Raw genomic sequence first — 24,431 nt, forward strand, 5'->3', positions numbered from 1 at the left:
ATTCACGATCTCCCAATAATTTATTCCCTTGATTATAATCCAAACCTAATCTTGTTGCACTTCCTGCCATCACTGTTCAGCAGCTGTAGTAAACTTAAGCGAAGAGTGGGGAGAAAAGAGATTCCCCCCACTCCGCCCCCGAAAATTACAGAACACACGCCAGCCACCTTATCTAAGTTGCACTTAACGTGCAGTGCATCGCTTCATCTGCACCTGATATAATTAGGCCTTAAGAAGTAAAGCCAGTGTATTTCCACTGTGCACGTTGGCAAAGGCCTTGGTTCTCATCTGAAATAAGGTCTTTATGGCAGCCTGCACTGTGTAGTCACAAGTTTGCTGAAGGTACAATTATTTAATTTTCCAGATTTAGAAAAGAAATGGAAGCCAGGCTTGGTGGCACATACCTTGAATCCCAGCACTGGGAAGCAGAGGTAGGAGGGGTTGCCATGAGTTCGAGGCCACCCTGAGACCACATAGTGAATTCCAGGTCATTCTGGGCTAGAGTGCTGTTACTTTGTGTGTGTATGAGCTCAATAGGATTGTGATCTTCAGCATACAAGTTAATAAGGGTATAATATGAAAGAAACAAAAACAACAAAACAAAAAAAAGTGCCCAAGCACTTTTTCTTTGTATTCTAGATTAAATGTTACATTCTTTAAAAAAAAAATCTTTTGCCCTTATTGGGAAAGAGCAAACCTGTTGTCCCCAAATTTAACTATTAGGATAAGTACTGAGAGCTCAGGCCAACCTGAGGGTTGCCTCAAACTCATGGTGATCTTCTTACCTCTGCCTCCCAAGTGCGGGAGTGCTGAGATTAAAGGCGTGTGTCACCACACATGGCTCAAGAGAGCTTTTTATTTTATTTTATTTCATTTTAGACAGGGTCTCATTATGTAGACCAGGCTGACTTCAAATTTATTTCAGTCCTCCTACCTCTACCTTGGTGTACTGGGATTACAGATATTTTTGGGTTTAGGAGAGCTTTTTTAAAAAAATTATTTATTTTTATTTTATTTATTTGAGAAGGAGGAAGGGATGGAGGGGGAGAGAGAGGACCTTCAGGCACCACAAACAAACTCCAGACTCATGTGCCACTTTGTGCATCTGGTTTACATGGGTCCTGGGAAATCCGACCTGGGTTCTTTGGCTTTGCAGGCAAGTGTCTTCTAAACTATCCCTCCATTTTTGTTGTTTTTTTCCAGGTAGGGTCTCACTGTAGCTCAGGCTGTCCTGGAATTCACTCTGTAGTCTCAGGGTGGCCTTGAACTCAGTGATCCCCTACCTCCAGAGTGCTGGAATTAAAGCCACCACATCTGGTTCTTTTTTTTTTTTTTTTTTTTTTTTTTAGGTATTGTTTCACTCTAGCCCAAGCTGGCCTGGAATTCTCTATGTAGTCTCAGGGTGGCCTTGAACTGTTAAAGGCAATCCTCCTACCTCTGCTTCCCGGGTGCTGGGATCAAAGGCATGCACCACCACACCCGGTTTAAGGATGGAGCTTTTTTAAAAAAACATTTTTATTTATCTATTTATTTGAGATGCACACAGAGAGAAAATGGGTGCTCCAGGGCCTCCAGCCACTGCAAATGAACTCCAGATGCATGTGCCACCACAGGCATTTGGCTTACATGGGACCTGGAGAATTAAACCTGGTCCTTATGCTTCACAGGCATATGCCTTAACTGTTAAGCCATCTCTCCAGCCCAAGGCTGGAGGTTGTTTTTTTTTTTTGTTTTTTTTTTTGTTTGTTTTGTTTTTTTGATTTTTCGAGGTAGGGTCTCAATGTAGCCTAGGCTGACCTAGAATTCACTATGGAGTCTCAGGGTGTCCTCGAACTCATGGCAATCCTCCTACCTCTGCCTCCTGAGTGCTGGGATTAAAGGCGTGTGCCACCATGCCCAGCTAAGGCTGGAGCTTTTTAAAAGTAACTATTTCAAGGTTTTATTTCTGAGAGTGATTAATAGGTCTGCGTGGTTGTTTTAAACCTACCTTGGGTAATTTTCGTGGTCTTGGGAACCACTGAGGCAAACAACATGTACATACCAAGGTCACCTCAGAAGGGTTTGAGATAGAAGTGGTCACTTCTACCTGGGAATTGCCAGAGGAAGTGACAAGACTTGCCTGTGACCTGACATTCTGTCTTACATGATGAGTAGGAATGTGACAGAGACAGAGAGAGGAAAGGACTGGAGGAAACGCCTTAATGCTTTGTGTAAGTTCAGATGATTGTGGGAGAAAAAGGTTTCTGGCAGCAGGAAGTGGGCTGGAGGAGAACCAGAAATGAAAAATAAGGAAAAATGAGGCCAGGGAAGGTAAAAGGAGCCAGATATATGAAGTTCTAAGTATAATGTTAAAACTTGAATTTTATGTTGTTTAGAAATAGAGTTTTAGGCCAGGAAGTGATGTGAGTGTGTTTATTTAGAAAGATGGCTCTGGTAGTAAAAGTGAAAGGAATGACTACTGTAGAAGTCTCCTTGAGAATGACAAAGACCTACTTTGGAGGTGGGGTCAAGGGATTGCCTGTATTTTCCTGTTGTACAATAGGGTTATCATGTTTTCTTTTTTGTTTTTGTAGGAGGATTTTTTTTTAGGCTAATGTAATTAAAGGGTCCCTTCTCAAAAGAACCTATTGGCAGGATAGAATCTGAATGTTGTCAGATTACATTCGTTAATAATATTAGGGAAAATTGCTTGTTAGCATCTTTGAGGAATTAGAAGTAGATCAGGTGCAATTTGGAAAAGAGCTTGGGTTTTAGGCTGGAATGACTGCTCACAGTATTGATTCAGTCTGAGTTGTTTTTCTTCTACTGTACAGAAACTTGGGATTTGAGCTTTAGAGTTGGATGAGATTGTCTGTTCCATAGTGGCAAGTACTCTTTGGTTTGTAGACAGCTGTGATCAGAGGTAGCTTCTGGAAGCACTGTTGAGATGGTTTCTTGCCATTGTGGCTCTCACCTGTAATCCCAGCACTCAGGAGACTGAGGGAGGAGGATTGCTATGAGTTTGAGGCTAGCCTAGGCTACAGAGTGAGTTCCAGGCTATCCTGTGTTATAGTATGACACCCTGGCTCTCTCCCACCCTCAACTCTCCTCAAAAAATAAAGAAGGGCTGGAGAGATGGCTTAGTGGTTAAACGCTTGCCTGTGAAGCCTAAGGACCCCGGCTCAATTCCCCAGGACCCATGTTAGCCAGATGCACAAGGGGGCACATGCATCTGGAGTTCGTTTGCAGTGGCTGGAAGCCCTGGCGCGCCCATTCTCTCTCTCTCTATCTGCCTCTTTCTCTCTCTGTTGCTCTCAAATAAATAAATAAAAAATAACAACAAAAAATAAAGAAAAAAGCTGGGCATGGTGGAGCTCTCTGAGAAAGTATGTTGTGATTGATTAATACTGTTGCGATTGAACAGTTAAATTACTCTTAGACTGGTCCAATCTCTTGTATTCTGCTTTTTTTCCTTTTTTTTTTGGTTTTCGAGGTAAGGTCTCACTCTAGCCCAGGCTGACCTGGAATTCACTATGGAGTCTCAGGGTGGCCTTGAACTCACAGAGATCCTCCTACCCCTGCCTCCCGAGTGCTGGGATTAAAGGCGTGCGCCACCACGCCCGGCTATTCTGCTTTTTTATTTTCATTTTTTGTTTATTTGAGGTAGGGTCTCACTGTAGCCCAGACTGACCTGGAACTCACTCTGTACTTCAGGCTGGGATTAAAGGCGTGTGTCAGCCACCACGCCCAGCTTGCTTTTTTAAATTATTAAAAAAAATTTTTTTTCCAGGTAGGGTCTCACTCTAGCCCAGGCTGACCTGAAACTTACTCTGTACTTCAGGCTGGCCTCAAACTCCTGAGTGCTGGGTTTAAAGGTATGTACCACCAAAACCGGTTATTTAAAAAAATTTTTTTAATTTAAGTTTTTTTTTTTGTTCATTTTTTTATTATTTTTTTTCTCAATTTTTATTGACATTTTCCATGGTTATAAAAAATATCCCATGGTAATACTTACCCCCCTATTTTCCCCTTTGAAATTCCATTCTCCATCATATCCCCTCCCCATCTCATTCATTCTACTTACATATATACAATACCAACCTATTAAGTACCCTCCTCCCTTCCTTTCTCTTCCCTTTATATCTCCTTTTTAACTTATTGGCCTCTGCTACTGAGTTTTTTCCTTCTCATGCAGAAGCTCAGTCATCTGCAGCTAGGATCCACATATGAGGGAGAACATGTGGCACTTGTTCATTTTTTAATTTATTTATTTGAGAGTGAAAGAGAGAGAGAAAGAGGCAGAGAGAGAGAGTGGGCGCACTAGGGCCTCCAGCCACTGCAAATGAACTTCAGATGCGTGCGCCCCCTTGTGCATCTGGCTAACGTGGGTCCTGGAGACAGCTTAGTAGATAAAGCACTTGCTATGCATGTGTTGGATTGGACTTCAGATCCCCAGTCCCACAATGCTGGGAGGGTATGGTGGCCCACACATAGTCCCAGTACACTAGAGGCAGAGATAGGGGATCCCCTGGGTCAGCTGGTGAAGCAGACGAGGCAAATTGGTGAGCTTGAGGGTTCAAGTGAGAGACCCTGGGTCAGTAACTAAAGGGGAGAGCAGTTGAGGAAGACGCCTGATGTCCACCTCTGACCTCCACACTTATGTGCGTACACAGGCATGTGAACACACACACACACAAAGAGCTTCTGGAATGAGAATAGGAAAAAAAAAGATATTTCGGGCTGGAGAGATGGCTTAGCGGTTAAGCGCTTGCCTGTGAAGCCTAAGGACCCCGGTTCGAGGCTCGGTTCCCCAGGTCCCACGTTAGCCAGATGCACAAGGGGGCGCACGCGTCTGGAGTTCGTTTGCAGAGGCTGGAAGCCCTGGCGCGCCCATTCTCTCTCTCTCCCTCTATCTGTCTTTCTTTCTGTGTCTGTCGCTCTCAAATAAATAAATAAATAAATAAATAAATTAATTTAAAAAAAAAGATATTTCTAACCTGTGCCTCTTAAGTGTTTGGGCAAGTATTTAAATGAAGGACTTTGCCTAGAAGTGAATTTTTATTTATTTGCAGAGAAAAAGAGGAAGGGAGGGAGGGAGGGAGGGAGGGAGGGAGGGAAGAAGAGAATGGACATGCCAAGGACTGTTGCTGCTGCAAACCAGCTCTAGATGCATGCGCCACTTGGTGCATCTAGCATTATGTGGGTATTGGGGAATAGAACTCAAACCATCAGGCATTGCCAACAAGCACCTTAACCACTGAGACATCTCACTAGCCCTAAAATAAATTTTGTTATATTTATCCTGGCAAGAAATGTGTATTATGGGGGGAGGTATTACCATGGGATATTTTTTATAATTATGGAAAATGTTAATAAAAATTGTGAAAATAAAAAATAAATAAATAAATAAAAAGAAATGTGTATTAGTACAAATAAAATTCATAAGTTGCTGCGCCACCCCCTTTTCCCTGCCTTTCTGCCTTGGGTTTTGGGGATTGGTTTTCTTTATAAGGACTAAGGAGAAAGTGTAGAAGATTGTTATTTTTTCTATATTTATAGTGCTAGCCAAATTATGGGTTCATAATAAGTATTCAGTAAAGGCATGCTGATTTTTGTGGCTATAATGATACTGGCTTTGAGTCAATATAAATCAGTAGAAGGTTCACGGACTTGAATTGCAGACTTTGTTGGTGGAGAGGTTGGCCCTCAGCTAAAAATGGGAGGTTGCAAACTATTCTAATAACTAGCAGCAGTAACCAGAAGCTGTTTGGGGGCCCTGTCCTACAGTTTAGCAGTACGCTGTCCTTGGAAAGTAGCTGCCAACTTAGCTCTTCTACTGCGTTTCAGAACTGATGATGCTCAGACCCCTGTAGTGCTGCTTCTTTGCCTGTCCCTAGCAGCCTCTGAGTTGTAGGATTGGTCTTTCAGTGTCCCTTAGAGAGAGTATGTGTTCATACGGCCATTCTCATTTTGCCACAGGGCCATCAGACTCCATACTGTGTATTTGTTATTTTATCTGGTCCAGCAAAAAACACCTCCCTTTCTTTTTTCTTTTCTTTATTTATTTTTGGGTTTTTGAGGTAGAGTCTCACTCTAGTCCAGGCTGACCTGGAATTCACTATGTAGTTTTAGGGTGGCCTTGAACTCACCTTGATCCTCCTACCTCTGCCTCCCAAGTGCTGGGATTAAAGGTATGCGCCACCACACCCGGCTCCCTTTCATTTTTCTTTTTTAAATTTTTTTCCTTTACAAAATTATTTATTTGAGAGCCACGGAGAGAAAAAGAAGCATATAGGTAGAAAGTGAATGGGCCCACCAGGCCTCTAGCCACTGCACATGAACTCCAGATGTATGTGCCATCTTGTGCATCTGGCTTACGTGGGTACTGGGGAATTGAGCCCCAAACCGGAGTACTTAGGCTTCACAGGCAAGCGCTTAACCACTAAGCCATCTCTCCAGCCCTCCCTTTTTTTTAAAAAAAATTTTGTTCATTTATTTATTTATTTGAGAGTGACAGAGACAGAAAGAGGCAGAGAGAGAGAGAGAGAGAGAGAGAATGGGCACACCAGGACCTCTAGCCACTGCAAATGAACTCCAGATGCGAGCGCCCCCTTGTGCATCTGGCTAACATGGGTTCTGGGGAATTGAGCCTTGAACTGGAGTCCTTAGGCTATGGCTTAGTAGTTAAGGCACATGCCTGTAAAGCCTAAGGACTCAGATACAATTCTCCAGGTGCCATGTAAGCCAGATGCATTTGGTGGCACATGCATTTGGAGTTCTTTTGCAGTGGCTAGAGGCCTGGTGTGCCCATTCTCTCTCTTAGTATCTAATAAATAAATAAAAAATAAAATCTTAAAAAAAAATCTTATGCTGAGGTAATAAAGACTCTAATCTGTGGGATTCCCAAGGTCATCACAGGGTTTGGTTTGGTTTCCAGAGTAATGTATTAATGCACTCTTTTTCTCTTCCCAGGTAACATGCATTTCACAGTGGCCTTCTGGAAACAACGCCTTAACTCAAAGAAGTGATTCATCCAGTGAGAACTTAAGGTATGGTAATGTTACTGTGAGAGAAATTTGGGGGCACTGTGGTGTAGAGGGCAAGTTCTGGTCACGTAACTGCTGTGGGGCAATGCTGGAGAGAATAGTGTTGATGATTCTAGCTGCATTTTAGGCTGAAGAAATAGGTTCTTTCCATTTGGTTGAAACCTGCGGCTTTCTCTCTCTCTTCACAAATAAATAAAAATATAAAAGAAAAAAGAAATTTAAGCTGGGGCCACGGTGGCACACACCTTTAATCTCAGTACTTGGAAGGCAGAGATAGGATTGCTGTAAATTTGAGGCCATCCTGGGATTATGGAGTGAATTCCTGGTCAGCCTGGGCTAGAGTGAGACCCTGCCTTGAAGAAAACAAACCAAAAAGAGCGGTCTGAATTTTTGGTCAGCCTGGGCTAGAGTGAGACCCTGCTTTGCAAGAACCAAAAAACAAAATTAAATAAAAACTTAAAGAAAGAAAAAGGGCCAGACATGGTGATCACACCTTTAATCCCAGTACTTGCGAGGCAGAGGTAGGAGGATTGCCATGAGTTCGAGGCCACCCTGAGACTACGTAGTGAATTCCAGGTCAGCCTGGGCTATAGTGAGACCCTACCTTGGGGGGAAAAAAAAAGAAGAAGAAGAAAAGTGCCAGCAATGGTGGTGTTGTACACCTGTGATCCCAGCAATTGGGAGGCAGAAGGAGGAGGATCAGGGGTTATATGGTAAGTTCAAGGCCAGCGTAGGCAACCTGTCTCAATAAAAGAGAAACTAGAAAGGGAAGGAAGAGAGAGGTCTTGAAGTGTTAGGGTTTGTGCTTTGCTATAACCTTGAGAATGTTAGTTGTCTTCATCATTTCTGCTGCCCTTGACATACCCATCTCCATTCTAAACGTTAGTGTTTACTATTCACCTATGTGACTCTTTGTGTTTAGTTCATGGCTTTGTTCACTGTTGTTCCATAAGTGCTAGAAACAGAACAAGACTACGATTGACTTACTAAGTGTTCCATTGTTTATAATCAGTATATGCTTAATCTGCCCTTTTATTAAAACATTTTATTTACTTGTTAGTAGAGAGAGAGAAATACAGAGAAAACTCCACATGCATGTGTCACTTTGTGCATCTTGCTTTATGTGGGTACTGGGGAATTGAACCTGGGTCATTAGGTTTTGCAGGCAAACCTCTTAAATGCTGAGCCCTCTCTCTCCAGCCTTTAATCTGTCCTTTTTGGTTTTTTCTTTTTTTCGATTTTCAAGGTAGGGTCTCACTCTAGCTCAGGCTGACCTGGAATTCACTGTGTAGTCTTAGGGTGGCCTTGAACTCACAGTGATCCTCCTACCACTGCCTCCCGAGTGCTGGAATTAAAGGGGTACACCACCATGCTTGGCCTTTTTTTTTAAAAAAAATATTTATTTGACAGTGGGGGGGGTGCGGAAGGAGAGAGAGAGAGAGAATGGACGCGCCAGGGCCTCCAGCCACTGCAAACGAACTCCAGATGCATGCGCTACGTTATGCATCTGGCTAACATGGGTCCTGGGGAATCAAACCTGGGTCCTTTGGCTTTGTAGGCAAACACCTTAACCATTAAGCCATCCCTCCAGCTCTAATCTGTCCTTTTAGATAATTATGGGGAGAGACTGGTGTGATTTGTGGGCAATATTAGAAAGGAAGTAGGTAAGAGGGAAAGTAGCTAAATGAGGTAGTAAAAGAAAGAAGTCTCAATATGGCAAAGGTCATGAAAATAAAAATATGTGGATATAAAAAAGGGAGAAGTTGCCATAGGTGGTGGCACATGCCTATAATCCCAGCACCAGGGAGGCAGAGTGTTGCAGTCGGGTTCGCATTGCTGGTAGAAATCACCCAACCAAGAGCAGCTTCTGGGAAAAAGAGCTTTATTTTGGGTTACAGGCTCAAGGGTAAGCTCCATGATGGCAGGGGAAAATGATGGCATGAGCAGAGGGTGGACATCACCCACTGACCACCATAAGGTGGACAACAGCAACAGGAGAGTATGCCAAACACTGGCAAGGGGAAACTGGCTATAATAACCCATAAGCCCATCCCCAACAATACACTCCCTCCAGGAGGTGTTAATTCACATATCTCCATCAGCTGGGAACCTAGCATTCAGAACACCTAAGTTTATAGGGGACAACTGAATCAAACCACCACACAGAGGTAGGAGGATCACTGGTCTACATGGAGGAGGTGATCAGCTCAGTTCCAGAAGGGTTTCTCAGTGGCCTTCCAGCCCAACTATGTGGAGTCTTCAGCAATAGGGTCTTACCATCTATTCCTGGTGGGAAACCAAGGACCTTGGCAATGGCCAGTAATGTTTTGGGGGCATCAGGGACCTCCCTGGCCAACAACTCAATGGAAGATATCCCATCCCTGGCACTGAAAATTTTCTAGTAACAATCTGTGGCTCCTGAGTGTTCTATTATCCAAAAAAGTAGGCTTCCATATGACTTATTTCTATCCTCTTAGATTTTGGTTAGCCTTCCCTCTACCTTCCCTTTATTCATTCTCTTCCCCTGACCTCACTTAGGCCTTTTCACCCCCATTAGTCTTTTCTTGTACTTTATATACAATACCATCCTATTAAGTATGTTCCCTTTATATCCTCTTTCTAGCTTATAAACCTCTGCTACTGAAGTCCAGTCATTTGTAGCTAGTATCCACATATGAGACAGTACATGTAACATTTGTCTTTCTGGGTCTGGGTTACCTCACTAAGTATAATCCTTTCCAGATCCATCCATTTTCCTGCACATTTCATAACTTCATTTTTCTTTACCACTGAACTCCATTGTGTAAATGTGCCATATCTTCATTATCCACTCATCAGTTGAGGGACATCTAAGCTGGTTCCGTTTCCCGGCTATTGTGAATGGAGTGGCAATAAACATGGTTGAGCAAGTAAGGTAGTGAGCCGAGTCCTTAGGATATATACCTAGGAGTGGGTCATATGGTAGATCTATTTTTAGTTGTCTCAGGAACCTCCACACTGATTTCCACAATGGCTGGACCAGATTGCTTTCCCACCAACAGTGTAGAAGGGTTCCTCTTTTTCTGAATCTTCACCAGCATTTATGATCATTTGTTTTCATGATGGTAGCCATTCTGATAGGAGTGAGATGGAATTTCTTTTTCTTTCTTTCTTTTTTTTTTTTTTTTTTTTGGTTTTTCAAGGTAGGGTCTCACTCTAGCCCAGGCTGACCTGGAATTCACTATGGAATCTTAGGGTGGCCTCGAACTCGTGGCAGTCCTCCTACCTCTGCCTCCTGAGTGCTGGGATTGAAGGCATGTGCCACCATGCCCGGCTTGTGAGATGGAATTTCAATGTAGTTTTAATCTGCATTTCCCTGATGACTAGGGATGTAGAACATTCTTTTTTTTTTAAATATTTTTTTGTTCAGTTTTTATTTATTTATTTGAGAGCGACAGACACAGAGAGAAAGACAGATAGAGGGAGAGAGAGAGAATGGGCGTGCCAGGGCCTCCAGCCTCTGCAAACGAACTCCAGACGCGTGCGCCCCCTTGTGCATCTGGCTAACATGGGACCTGGGGAACCGAGCCTCGAACCGGGGTCCTTAGGCTTCATAGGCAAGTGCTTAACTGCTAAGCCATCTCTCCAGCCCAGAACATTCTTTTAGATATTTTATGTCATCTCTATTTCTTCTTTTGAGAACTCTCTATTTAGTTCCATAGCCCATTTTTTTAAAAAATTTATTTGAGAGTGACAGACACAGAGAGAAAGACAGATAGAGGGAGAGAGAGAGAGAATGGGCGCGCCAGGGCTTCCAGCCTCTGCAAACGAACTCCAGACGCGTGTGCCCCCTTGTGCATCTGGCTAACGTGGGACCTGGGGAACCGAGCCTTGAACCAGGGTCCTTAGGCTTCACAGGCAAGTGCTTAACCGCTAAGCCATCTCTCCAGCCCTCCATAGCCCATTTTTTTCTTCCAAATTTTTATTAACAACTTCCATGATAATAAAAAATACCCCATGCTAATACCCTACCTCCCTCTACTTTCCCTTTGAAACTCCATTCTCCATCATACCTCCTCCCCATCTCAATCAATATCTCTCTTAATTTTGATGTCATGATCTTTTCCTCCTCTTACAGTGGTCTTGTGTAGGTAATGTCAGGCACTGTGAGGCCATGGATATCCAGGCCATTTTGTGTCTGGAGGGAGCATGTTGTATGGAGTCCTACCCTTCCTTTGGCTCTTACATTCTTTCTGCCACTTCTTCCGCATTAGACCCTGAGCCTGGGAAGGTGTGATAGAGATATTGCAGTACTGAGCGCTGCGGTCATTTCTTTCCATCACCGTGATACCTTCTGAGTCATCCCAAGGTCACTGCCGTCTGAAAAGAGAAGATTCTTTACCAAAAATGAGAGTAACATTAATATAAGGGTATGAAAATTAACAGAAGTGCTAACTGGGCAGTTTGATAAGCATAGTGCATACATTTAGCCAGACAACAGCAGACGTTACATCCCTAGGGCTCATGAGTACCCCTGTTGTATGTTTTCAGTATCAGGGGTGTATTCCCTCCTGTGGAGCAGACCTCCAGTCCAATTAGAGGGCAGTTGTTTCCCTCCATTAGCAGATGTGCCACTATTGCACCCAAGGGCTCATTTGGCCTGGCTGGCCAAATATAAGGCTTGCAGTGTCCACTGTTGAGTATCTTCACTGGTGATTTCTCTTTCTCCAATTGAACTGCATGCAGAATGCCATAGCCCATTTTTTAATTGGGTTGTTTGATTTCTTATTTACTTTTTAAAATTTTTATTTATTTATTTGAGAGCGACAGACACAGAGAGAAAGACAGATAGAGGGAGAGAGAGAGAACGGGCGCGCCAGGGCTTCCAGCCTCTGCAAACAAACTCCAGATGCGTGCGCCCCCTTGTGCATCTGGCTAACGTGGGACCTGGGGAACCGAGCCTCGAACCGGGGTCCTTAGGCTTCACATGCAAGCGCTTAACCGCTAAGCCATCTCTCCAGCCCATTATTATTACTTTTTGAGTTCTTTGAATATCCTAGCTATTAATTCTGTGTCAGATGAATAGTTGGCAAAGAGTTTCTCCCATTCTGTAAGCTGCCTCTTTGCTCTGTTCACAGTGTCCTTGCTGTACAAAAGCTGTGTAATTTTATGAGGTCCCAGCATTGATCTGTGGTTTTATTTCCTGAGCAATTGGGGATACATTCAGAAAGTCTTTGCCAAGACCAATATGTTGAAGGGTTTCCCCTACTTTTTCCTCTGGCAGTTTCAGAGTTTCAGGTGTGATACTAAGGTCTTTGATCCATTTGGACTTAATTCTTGTGCATGGAGACAGATAAGGATCTATTTTCATTCTTTTACAGATATATACTCATTTTTCCCAGCATCATTTGCTGGATAGGCTGTCTTTTCTCCAATGAGTGTTTTTGGCTTTTTTGTTGAAGATCAGGTGGCTATAACTACCTAGCCTTAAATTTCTGGGTCCTCTATTCTGTTCCATTTGATCCACATGTCTGTTTTTGTGCCAGTACCATGCTGTTTTTGTTACTATGGTTCTGTAATACAGGTTAAAATCAGGTATGGTTTTTTATTTTGTTTTGTTTTCTTGAGGTAGGGTTTTGCTCTAGTCCAGGCTAACCTGGATTTCACTGTGGCCTTGAACTCAAGGCAATCCTCCTACCTCTACTTCCCAAATGCTGGGATTAAAGGTGTGCGCCACCATGTCCAGATCAACCAGCCTTATTTTTGTTGCTCAAAATTGTTTTAGATATTGGAGGTTTTTTTGTACAGGAAGATCATGTTCTATATCCAGATATCATTAAAATATTTCTCAAAGTACCTCTTTTTCAAAGCTAGGCGTGGTGATGCCTAGTCCCAGCATTGGGAAGGCTAAGGTAGGAGGATCAGTGAGTTCAAGGCCAGCCTTAAAAAAAAAAAAGAAGTATCCATTTCATTCAGAGCTCACAAACTAGTTCTTTTTGGAAAGATACCTAGGCTAATATTGGGGAAACCTTGTTTTTAGTTTTTGTATTTCTCATCACTTAAATTGCAACCTTGTGTCAATTCACTTAAGTTTTTCTGTGCCAGGCTTTATTTTATTTTATTTTTGGTGGGGGGAGTGGGGAGAGAAAGTTTCATGTAGTTTAGGCTGGCCTCAAACTATGTAGTTGAGGATTACCTTGAACTTCTGATCCTCCTGCCTCCACCTCCTAAGTGCCAGCACATGTCTGTTGAATGAACATGATTTCACAGATGACTTCTGTTTTTTTCCAGATTACATTTTTTTTCCCCTTTGAGGTAGGGTTTCACTCTAGTTCAGGCTAAACCGGAATTCACTATATAGCCTTGGGCTGGCCTTGAACTCAATAGCTCTCCTACCTCAACCTCCCAAGTGCTTGGATTAAAGGCTGGTGCCACCACGCCCTGTTTCAGATTAGTTCTTTTCCACTCTGCTTAGACTTGTACTTTGTGCTTTACGTGCAGACTCACTAATTTTTTAGAGCTTTGCTAGCATCACAATATAGGACTGATAGCAGAAACACCACAAAACTAAACATTGTAAGACTTTCTAAGCCATTGGGTTGTAAATGAGAAGCCATGCTAGATTCATTTCTCCTTCAAACATTGGCCAAATGACTTGTAGGAAACCGAGTATAGAAATGCTAAGTTTAGGATGGGATAGATATCTTAGCTGTTAAAGGCACTTGCCTGTGAAGCCTAAAGACCCAGTTTAAATTTCCCAGTATTCATGTAGGCCAGATACACAAGGTGGCACATGGGTTTGGAGTTTGTTTGCAGTGGCTGGAGGCAATAGTGCGCCCATTCTCTCTTTTTCATTTAAATAAATAAATGTAGGGAAAAAAAGAAATGTTAAGTTTCAGCCGGGCATGATTTTGCACGTCTTTAAACCTAGCACTGAGGTGGAGGTAGGAGGATGACTCAGCCTGGACTAGAGTGGGACCTACCTTGAAAACAAAAACAAAAACAAAGCAACATAAAAAGTTTATATGTTTGGGCTGGAGAGATGGTTTAGCGGTTAAGCGCTTGCCTGTGAAGCCTAAGGACCCCGGTTCGAGGCTCGGTTCCCCAGGTCCCACATTAGCCAGATGCACAAGGGGGCGCACGTGTCTGGAGTTTGTTTGCAGAGGCTGGAAGCCCTGGCGTGCCCATTCTCTCTCTCTGTCCCTCTATCTGTCTTTCTCTCTGTGTCTGTTGCTCTCAAATAAATAAATAAATAAAAAAGTTTATATGTTTGTTTTGTTTTGAGAGAGAGTCTCATGTAGCCTAGACTAGCCTCTAAGTAGTGCTGGGATTACAGGTATGCACCACTACACCTGGTTTGAATTTATAATATTCAACAAGCATTTATTGAGCTGCTGTTGTGCTAGGTACTAAGGAGCACTCAAATATCAAACTCCTACTTTGGGCTCCTGCTTTGCAAATGGGTCAAACACTTGCTTGCAGTCTGTTGGTCTAGGTTCGATTCCTCAGAGCCCATGTAAACCAGATGTACAAAGTGGCATATGTTTAGAATTTGTGTTTAGTGGCAAGAGGCCCTGGGGTGCCTATACTCTTTCTTTTTGTCTCTCTGTGTGTGTCTCCATCCTCATAAATAAATAAAAATATTTTTAAAATTAAGGATTTTGTATTTGTTTTTTTTTAAATCAGAAAAGCAAATTGCCAGTAATCATCCTACACAACATAATAAATCCTACCTTGAAAAACCAAAAAAAATTTTTTTTTATTACTTTTATGCACACGTGTGTGTGTGTGTATGTGCTCCAAAGTCTGCTGCTACTACTGCTGCTGCTGCTGCAATCAGATGCATGTCCAGCTTTATGTGGGTGGCTGGGGAATTGAGCTCTGGCTGGCTTTGCACAAAGCCTCTAACTGTTGAGCCATCTTCCCCGGCCCTTCACGTTTTATGTAGGTTACAGAAGTTTTTTTTTTTTTTTTTAATTTTTAATTTACTTATTTGAGAGCGACAGACACAGAGAGAAAGACAGATAGAGGGGGAGAGAGAGAATGGGGGCAGTGTTTCACTGTTGGACAGGCTGACTTGGAACTCACTCTGTAGCCCCTGGCTTGCCTTCAACTCCTACCTCAGCCTCCTTGAGTGCTGGGACTAAAGGTGTTTGTCACCACACCCTACTGAAAAAAATATATTTTAAAACAATCTTATTTGTGTGTGTGAGAGAGAGACAGAGACAAAGAGGCAGATAGAAAGATTATGGGTGTGCCAGGGCCTCCAGCTGCTGCAAATGAACTTCATATGCATGTGCTATATTGTGCATCTGGCTTTATATGGGTACTGGGGAATCAAACCCGAGTTGTTAGGTTTTGCAGGCAAGTGCCTTAACCATTTAGGCATCTCTCCAGCCTCTGAAAAAAAAAAAAAAAAAAAGCAAGAGCTCCAGAAACACCATTTACATTTAGGTGAACTTTACTTTGCTTCTTAGTCATTTGTACAAAGAAAGACCAGTCTCTGAAATGAAGTCTTGATACACGAAAGGATGTTAAAGGTTTGTACTACAGAGGTAACTGTTTTAGAGGGTTTAATTGGTTCTATCATGTTGGTAGTAAGACGTGGCCAAATGGTTTAATTTGTTTGTGGGAAATTACTTTTTTTTAAAAAATTTACCTATTAGAGACAGAGGAAGGGAGAGAGAGAGAATGGGCACGCCAGGGCCTCTAGCTATTGTAAAGGAACTCTAGATGCATGTACCACCTTGTGTACTTGGCTTATATGGGACCTGGAGAATCGAACCTGGGTCCTTAGGCTTTGCAAGCAAGCACCTTAATTACTAAGCCATCTCTCCAGCACTTAACTTGTTTTTGTCATAACTTCATCATGTGTAAATTGGGACTAGTAATGCATGCATAGGTACAGGGGTCATAGTTTTTGATTTGAGCCACAGTAGGCTCTCAGGAAGTAAGAAATATCATTTGTTACTGTTATTATTGTCATTACCAGTTTTCAGTTGCTTTTTGTTGTTGTTGTTTTGAGGTAGGGTCTCAGTCTAGCCCAAGCTGACCTGGAATTCACTGTGTACTCTCAGGGTGGCCTTGTGCATCAGGAGTTCATTTGTAGTGGCTGGAGGTCCTGGTGCACCCATTCTCTCTATATGCCTCTGCCTTTCTCTCAAATAAATAAATTTAAAAATATGTTTTTTAAAAAAATGTTTGTAAGAGCTTAGATGAACATTTAAGTCCATATGACAGAAAAGCATTTGTAACTTACTTTCTGTCTTCTAGGTAGGGTCTCACTCTAGCCCAGGCCAACCTGAAACTCACTCTGTAGTCCCAGTTTGGCCTTGACTTCATGGCGATCCTGAATCAGTCTCCCAAGTGCTGGGATAAAAGGCATGAACTACTATGCTCAGCCAAGAATGGGACTTTGTGAATTGGGGAATTTGTGTGTGTGGGGGGGAGGGGGTAGCAGTTTCACTGTAGCACAGGCTGACCTGGAAGCCAAGAGCCTTTAACAGACAGCCATCTCCCCAGCCTGAGGCATACTCAGTAGTCTCTTATTTATTTATTTATTTTTGGTTTTTCGAGGTTAGGGTCTTGCTCTAGCCCAGGCTGACCTGGAATTCACTATGTAGTCTTAGACTGGTCTCAGACTCACTGTGATTCTCTGCCTCCCCAGTGCTGGGGATAAAGATGCGTTCTAGCCTATTAGCTCACAGCTGTCTTCTTACCTCAGCCTCCTGAATGCTGGGATTAAAGGAGTGAACTACCATACCCCACTGTTTAAAGAATTTATACTCTCCCAAGGAGGCAGCTGTTAAAGCAACTTTGGCTTACTATTTCCTGGTGGTTGTTTTTCTTGCTTTCTTTCTTTTTTTTACTCTTGATATAGAAGGGAGTACAGGAGCTGGAGAGATGGCTTAGTCTGCAAAGCCAAAGGACCTAAGTTTGATTCCCCAGGACTCACATAAAGCCAGGTGCACAAAGTGGCACATGCTTCTAGAGTTGGTTTGCAGTGTTGCTGGAGGCCCTGGTGTGTCTAATCTCTCTTTCTATCTTTCTCTTTCTCTCAAATAAATATATAAATACATAAATATTAAAAAACAAAAAAAAATTCCAGGTCAGCTTGGGCTAGAGCAAGACTTTACCTAACAACAACAACAACAAAAAAAAGATGTACAGACTGTGGCCTGAACATAAGAAGCTGGAAATCCATATTTTTTGTAAGAAATTTTAATTTTTAAATGTTAACAACTTAGGAATTTATAGTGCAAACACTGTGGGCCAAACAAATCACTACTGTGGGCAGTTTGTTTTGTGGGTTACCACAACCTCTAATCTGGATCTTGACTTTTCTCAGCATAATCCATGTTCTCTGCTTTCTGGGAAGAAAGTCCTTATCTGCATACACATTGACAACAACTCAGTGTATCATTGAGTGAGATGTATATGGAACAAGTGTGAAGGCAGAGAGAAGGAGGGATGTTAGGATTGGGAGTCACAATGTGAACAGGTACTGGGAGGTATGTACAGCCATGGTAAGACAGTGAATCAATTAGTTTAAGGGTTGGGCCTGGTGGTGCATGTCTTTAGTCTTTTTTTTTCCTTTGTTTTTTTGAGGCATGTCCAGGCTGACCTGGAATTCACTATGTACTCTTCCTCAGGCTGGCCTTAAACTCACAGTGATCCTCCTACCTCTGCCTCCCAAGTACTGGGATTAAAGGCATGCAACACCCCTGGCTTCAAGGTCATTCTTAACTGAATACATAGTGAATTTGATATCAGTCTGGGCTGCCTGAGGCCCTGTCTCAAAAACAAAAAATGTTTTTTTACATTTGGTCTTAGCCAAAAGGCCAAGAAGTGATAGTGATGTTTTTTTTTTTTAAATTTTTATGTATTTTATTTATTTGAGAGAGAGAATGAATGAATGAATATGGGCACAGTGCCTCCAGTCATTGCAAACAAATTCCAGATGCCTGCGCCTCCTTGTGCATCTGACTTATGTGGGTACTGGGGAATTGAACCTGGCAAGCAATTAACTGCTAAGCCATCTCTTCATCTCTGGGATACTTTTTTTTTTTTTTCAAACATTTTGGAGTAAATTTGATACTGTCTGAAAGGATAAAAAGATTTTGCGAAGGTTTCTTTTGCTTTATTGAATTTGTAGTATTTAATAGGGTCCAGACAGTGCAGATGTAGTGAGATAAGGCCATGGAGGGGTAGTGGAGTGAAATGAGTAAGAGCAGCTGGGCGTGGTGTGGTGGGACACATCATTAATCTCAGCACCCGGAGCAGAGGTAGGAGGATTGCTGTGAGTTTGAGGCCACCCTGAAAGTACAAAAGGAATTCCAGGTCAGCCTGGGCTAGAGCAAGACCTACCTCAAAAAAACAAAAAACAAAAGCCCGGCATGGTGGTGCATTCCTTTAATTCCAGCACTCAAAAGGCAGAGTTAGGAAGATTGCTGTGAGTTCAAGGCCACCCTGAGAGTACATGGTGAATTCTAGGTCAGTCTGGGCTAGAGTGAGGTCCTACCTCAAAAAAAAAAAAAAAAAAAAAGGAAGGTATAAGAGGGAGACCTTACCTTAACCATCCCCCCCCCCAAAAAAAAAAAAAGCCTATGAAAGTATATGAAGCAAACACTTGAGGTAGTTAAAGAGGGTCTTTTTTTTTTTATTCTTTTCCTTCCCTCCCTCCCTTTTCATTTCTTTCTTTTTTTTTTTGAGGCAAGCTCAACAAGCTGGTCTTTTTATTTTAATGCATGTGACAGAGAGAGAATTGGCATGCCAAGCCCTTCAGCCACTATAATTGAACTCTAGGTACATGTGCCACCTTTTGCGCATGTGTGACCTTGTGCTCTTGGGTCACTTTGAGAGTCTGGTTTACATGGGATCTGGAATCAAACATGGGTCCTTAGGTTTTCCAGGCAAGTGCATTAACCATTGAGCAAACTCTTCAGCCCAGTCATGTTATTTTTTTGTCTTTATATTTGCAAGTGAGAGAAAATGAAAAAGAAAGTAAGAAAGAAAAAGAATGAAAGGGAGCCGGGCCTGGTGGCGGTGGCACACTCGGGAGGCAGAGGTAGGAGGACTGCCATGAGTTCAAGGCCACCCTGAGATGACAGAGTTAACTCCAGATCAGCCTGGACCAGAGTGAGACCCTACCTCAAAAAAACAAACAAAAAAAAAACCACAAAAAACAAAAGAATGAAAGGGAAGAGAGAGAGAGAGAGAGAGAGAGAGAATGGCCACGCTGGGGTCTCCAGCCTCTGCAAATGAGCTCCAGGTATATGGGTCACTTTGTGCTTCTGGCTTTACGGGCATTACGCTTTGCAGGCAAGCACCTTAACCACTGAGCCATCTCTCCAGTCCTCCCCTTTTTTTTGTGGGGGAAGCTTTTTTCTTTTTTTCCAGGTAGGGTTTCATTCTAGCCCAGGCTGATCTGGAATTTACTGTGTAGTCTTAGGGTGGCCTTGAACACAAGGCAATCCTCCTACCTCTGCCTCCTGAGTGCTGGGATTAAGCATAGTCTTTCTAACAAGTAAGGTGAATAGTAGTGTGTTGGCTATTGTGTACATGTGAAAAATGTCTGAGATATGGAAGCATTTTCCTCATCAATTTTTTTCTATTCTATTTTTTTATTCTATATACATTTGTATTAAATAAACTAGCTTTGTGCAACTGTTACCATTATCTTTCTATAGAAATATTTCATCATCTCAAACTGAAATTTTTACTCATTAAACAACTCCCTGTTTAGTCTCCCAGCCTCTGATGACCACTGTTCTACTTTCTTTTTCCCTCTGTGAACCATCTATTCTAGGTACCCTATGTCAGACTGAAGTCAGACAGTTTAGTTTGTCCTTTGGTATTTTGCTTCATTCATCCAGCATGAGTCAGGTTTCAAACACCATATGCAAGGATGTTTTTGTTTGTTGTTTGATTTTTTTCAAGGAAAGGTCTTGCTCTAGCCTAGGAGGACCTGGAATTCACTATGCAGTCTCAGTGATCCTTCTACCTCTGCTTCCCCAGGGCTGGGATTAAAGGCCTATGCCACCACACTGGGCTCTTTTAGTAAGTTTTTTTTTTTTTTTTTTTTTTTTTTGAGGTAGGTCTCTCTTAGATCCAGGCTTACTGGAACTTACTCCTTAGCCCTGACCTCAGACTCAAGACAATCCTACCTAGTCTCCCGGGATTCAAGGCAGGTACCACCACTCCCAACTTGATTTTATTCCCTTTGAAATCTTACTAATATTCTGTTCTACATATATGCCACATTTGCCTTATCTATTCATCTAGTAATGGACATTGGGTTATTTCTACCTTTGGCTATTGTAAATGATGTTGCTATAAATATTGAGTTCAGTTATCTTTTTTGAAGCCCAACACAGTAGCTTTTTTTTTTTTTTTTTTGTCTTGTTTTTTGAGGTAGGGTCTCACTCTAGCCCAGGCTGACTTGGAATTCACTATGTAGTCTCCGGGTGGCCTCGAATTCACGGTGATCCCCCTGCCTCTGCTTCCTGAGTGCTGGGATTAGAGGCGTGTGCCACCATGCCCAGATTTAGCTTTTTTTTTTTTTTTTTAAATGCAAGAGAGCCAGAGCAAGAAAGAACAAAGAGAATTGGTGAGCCAGGCCCTCAGCCATTGTAATCAAACTCCAGACGTGGGTGTCACCTTTTGAATGTGTACAACCTTGTACGCTTGCGTGCTTGTATCACCTTGGCAGTCTGGTTTACGTGGGATCTGTAGAGTTGAACCTGGGTCATTAGGCTTCGCAGGCAAGCACCTTAACTGCTAAGTCATCTCTCCAGCCCTTCAGTTATCTTTTGAGACCTTACTTTTGCTTCTTTTGTTTATATATAATAAAAGTGGAATTGCTAGGTTGCATGGTAATTTTCAGTGTTTTGAGGACTCGGTAACGGTTTTACACAGGGTAGTGCTGTTATATTCCCACCAGTTGTGTTACACTTTCAACACTTTTCGACATCCATGACAGCATTTGTTGTTGGCTTTTCTCTCCTTTTATAATAGTTGTCTTAATGGGTAAGAAATGATATCTTGTGGTTTTGATTTGTTTTTCCCTAATGATATTAACGTTTATCATCTTTTTTGTTTAAAATATTTTTATGCCAAGCATGGTGGTTCATACCTTTAGTTGCAGCACACATGAAGCTGAAGTAGGACAATAACCATGATTTTGAGGCCAGCCTGAGGCTGCAGAATGAGTTCCAGGTCAGTCTGAGCTATGGTAGAACTCTACCTCAAAAGCAAAGAAACAGGCTAGGTGTGGTGGCACACTCCTTTAATCCTAGTGCTTGAGAGGCAGAGGTAGGAGGATTGCTGTGGAAGAACCTATGTCAAAAAACCAAACAGATTTTATTTATTTGAGAAAGAGGGTGAGTATGGGTATACCGGAGCCTCCTGCTGCTACAAATGAACTCCAGATGCATACACCACTTTGTCCATCTGACCTTGAGATCCTTCTACCTCTGCCTACCAAGTGCTAGGATTAAAGGCATGCGCCATCATGCCCAGCTTAATTTTAATAATTATTGATGGAACTACTGCAAAGAGTTTCTAGGTCTGTAGAGATGGCTTAGCTGTTAAGGTGTTTGCCTACGTAGCCAAAGGAGTCAAGTTTGATTTCCCAGGACCCACATAAGTCAGATGCATGAGGTCATGTATGCGTCTGGAGTTGATTTACAGTGGCTGAAGGCCCTGGCATGCCCATTCTTTCTCTCTGTCTTTTTTTCTAGGTAGGGTCTTCTAGTCCAGGTTGACCTAAAATTCACTCCTACCTCAGCCTCCCAAGTGCTGAGATTAAAGGTGAATGCCACTACTTCTGGCTCTCTTTTTATATGTCTCTTTTTTTAAAAAAAAATTTAAATGTAGTATTTTTATTTTATTTATTTATCTGTGAGAGAGAGAGAGAGAGAGAGAGAGCACGCACGAGAGAGAGAAAGAATGGGCGCGTCAGGGCTTCTAGCCACTGTAAATGAACTCCAGATGCATGTGCCACCTTGTGTTTCTGGCTTACGTGGTTCCTGGGGAATCAAACCGAGGTCCTTTGGCTTTTCAGGCAAGTGACTTGGCTGCTAAGCCATCTCTCCACTCCTCTATCTGCCTCTTTCTATCTCTCTCTCTGAAATAAATAAAATAAGCCGGGCATGGTATTGCATGCTTTTAATTCCAGAACTCGGGAGGCAGAGGTATGAGGAGTGCCATGATTTTTCTTTAATTAATTAATTTTTTTAAATTTATTTGAGAGCGACAGACACAGAGAAAAATATAGAGGGAGAGAGAGAGAATGGGCGCACCAGGGCTTCCAGCCTCTGCAAACGAACTCCAGACGCGTGCGCCCCCTTGTGCATCTGGCTAACGTGGGACCTGGGGAACCGAGCCTCGAACCAGGGTCCTTAGGCTTCACAGGCAAGCACTTAACTGCTAAGCCATCTCTCTAGCCCTAATTAATTTATTTTTTATTGACAGCTTCCATGATTGTAAATAATATGGTATTTCCCTCCCTCCCCCCACTTTCCCTCTTTAAAGTCCACTCTCCATCATATCCTCTCCCCCTCTCAATATTTATTTTGATGTCATCATCTTTTCCTCCTATTATGATGGTTTTGTGTAGGTAGTGTCAGGCACTGTGAGGTCATGGACATCCAGGCCATTTTGTGTCCCGAGGAACACGTTGTAAGGAGTCCTACCCTTCCTTTGGCTCTTACTTTCTTTCTGCCATCTTTTCCACATTAGACCCTGAGCCTTGGAAGGTGTGATGGAAATATTGCAGTGCTAAGCACTCTTGTCACTTCTACCCAGCACCATGATGCCTTCTGAGTCATCCCAAGGTCACTACCCTCTGAAAAGAGATGGTTCTCAACCAAAAGTGAGACTAGCATTAATATGTAGATATGAACATTAAGAGAAGTGTTTACTGGGCAGTTTGATGAGCATAGTATATACATTTATCCAGATAACAGCAGATGTTGTACACCTAGGGCTCATGACTAACACTGTTTTAGGTTTTCAGTATCAGGGATGTATTCCCTCCAGTCCAATTAGAGGGCAGTTAATTTCCACCATGACAGACAGGCCACTATTGCACCCGTTGGCTCATTTGGCCTGGCTGGCCAAATATAAGGCTTGCAGTGTCCACTGTTGGGTATCTTCACTGGTGATTTCTCTCTCTCCCATTGAACTGCATACAGTGTGGCTTTTTCCAGCTTTCTGTCAGCTGGCCTACATGGAGGAGGTTTTCAGCTTAGCTCCAGCAGGGTTTCTCAGTGACCTTGCAGCCCAAATATGTGGAGTCTTTAGCAATAGGGTCTTACCACCTATTCCTGGTGGGAAACCAAGGGCTTCGGCAATGCTTTGGGGCCTGTAATGCTTTGGGGGCATCAGGCACCTCCCTGGCCAACAACTCACTGAAAGGTAATCCATCCCTGATTGCCATGATTTTGAGGCCACTCCAAGACTACATAGTGAATTCCAGGTCAGCCTGGGCTAGAGCAAGATCCTACTTTGAAAAATAAAACAAAAACAAACAAAATCCCCTGTAAGCCAAAATAAACCCTTTCTTCCCATAAGCTGTATCTGGTGGGGTGTTTTATCCCAGCAGTGAGAAGATAACTGCTATAGAAAACTGGTATTGAGAAATGGGACTATTTATTGCTGTGATAATAATGTCCCTGAAGTTTTTGGTCTGTTGGAACTTGTTTATAGGAGGAATATGGAAAGAATTATGGATTATAATGAGGACTTCGCTTATGAGGTTTTAGAAGGAAGGCATGTGGCTCAGGAGATCAGAGTCCATCATGATGGGGAGGCGTGTGGCTCAGGACATCATGATGGGGATGGCGTGTGGCTCAGGAGATCAGAGTCCATCATGATGGGGAGGCGTGTGGCTCAGGAGATCAGAGTCCATCATGATGGGGAGGCGTGTGGCTCAGGAGATCAGAGTCCATCATGATGGGGAGGCGTGTGGCTCAGGAGATCAGAGTCCATCATGATGGGGAGGCATGTGGCTCAGGAGATCAGAGTCCATCATGATGGGGAAGGCATGTGGCTCAGGAGATCAGAGTCCATCATGATGGGGAGGCATGTGGCTCAGATCAGAGTCCATCTTGATGGGAAGGGCATGTGGCTCTGGAGATCAGAGTCCATCTTGATGGGAAGGCATGTGGCTCAGGAGATCAGAGTCCATCTTGATGGGAAGGCATGTGGATCAGGAGATCAGAGTCCATCATGATGGGGAGGCGTGTGGCTCAGGAGATCAGAGTCCATCATGATGGGGAGGCGTGTGGCTCAGGAGATCAGAGTCCATCATGATGGGGAGGCGTGTGGCTCAGGAGATCAGAGTCCATCATGATGGGAAGGCGTGTGGCTCAGGAGATCAGAGTCCATCTCAATGGGGAGGGCATGTGGCTCAGGAGCTTGTGG

At 42.9% G+C, this 24,431-nt stretch overlaps 1 protein-coding gene across 3 annotated transcripts in view; it reads left to right on the forward strand.

The window, feature by feature from the left end:
- Positions 1-24,431, forward strand: part of Itch (itchy E3 ubiquitin protein ligase) — an 89,795-nt gene that overhangs the window by 1,072 nt on the left and 64,292 nt on the right. For 2 of the 3 annotated variants that reach the window (XM_045156083.1, XM_045156085.1), the window contains exon 2: positions 6,952-7,028. The gene's annotated coding sequence lies outside the window, so the exon portion shown is untranslated. Of the gene's footprint in view, positions 1-3,829; positions 3,855-6,951; positions 7,029-24,431 lie in introns of those variants that run through there. The other variant, XM_045156084.1, reaches the window with a different exon arrangement.

Source organism: Jaculus jaculus, chromosome 8 (assembly GCF_020740685.1).
Source record: "Jaculus jaculus isolate mJacJac1 chromosome 8, mJacJac1.mat.Y.cur, whole genome shotgun sequence".
NCBI lineage: Eukaryota > Metazoa > Chordata > Mammalia > Rodentia > Dipodidae > Jaculus > Jaculus jaculus.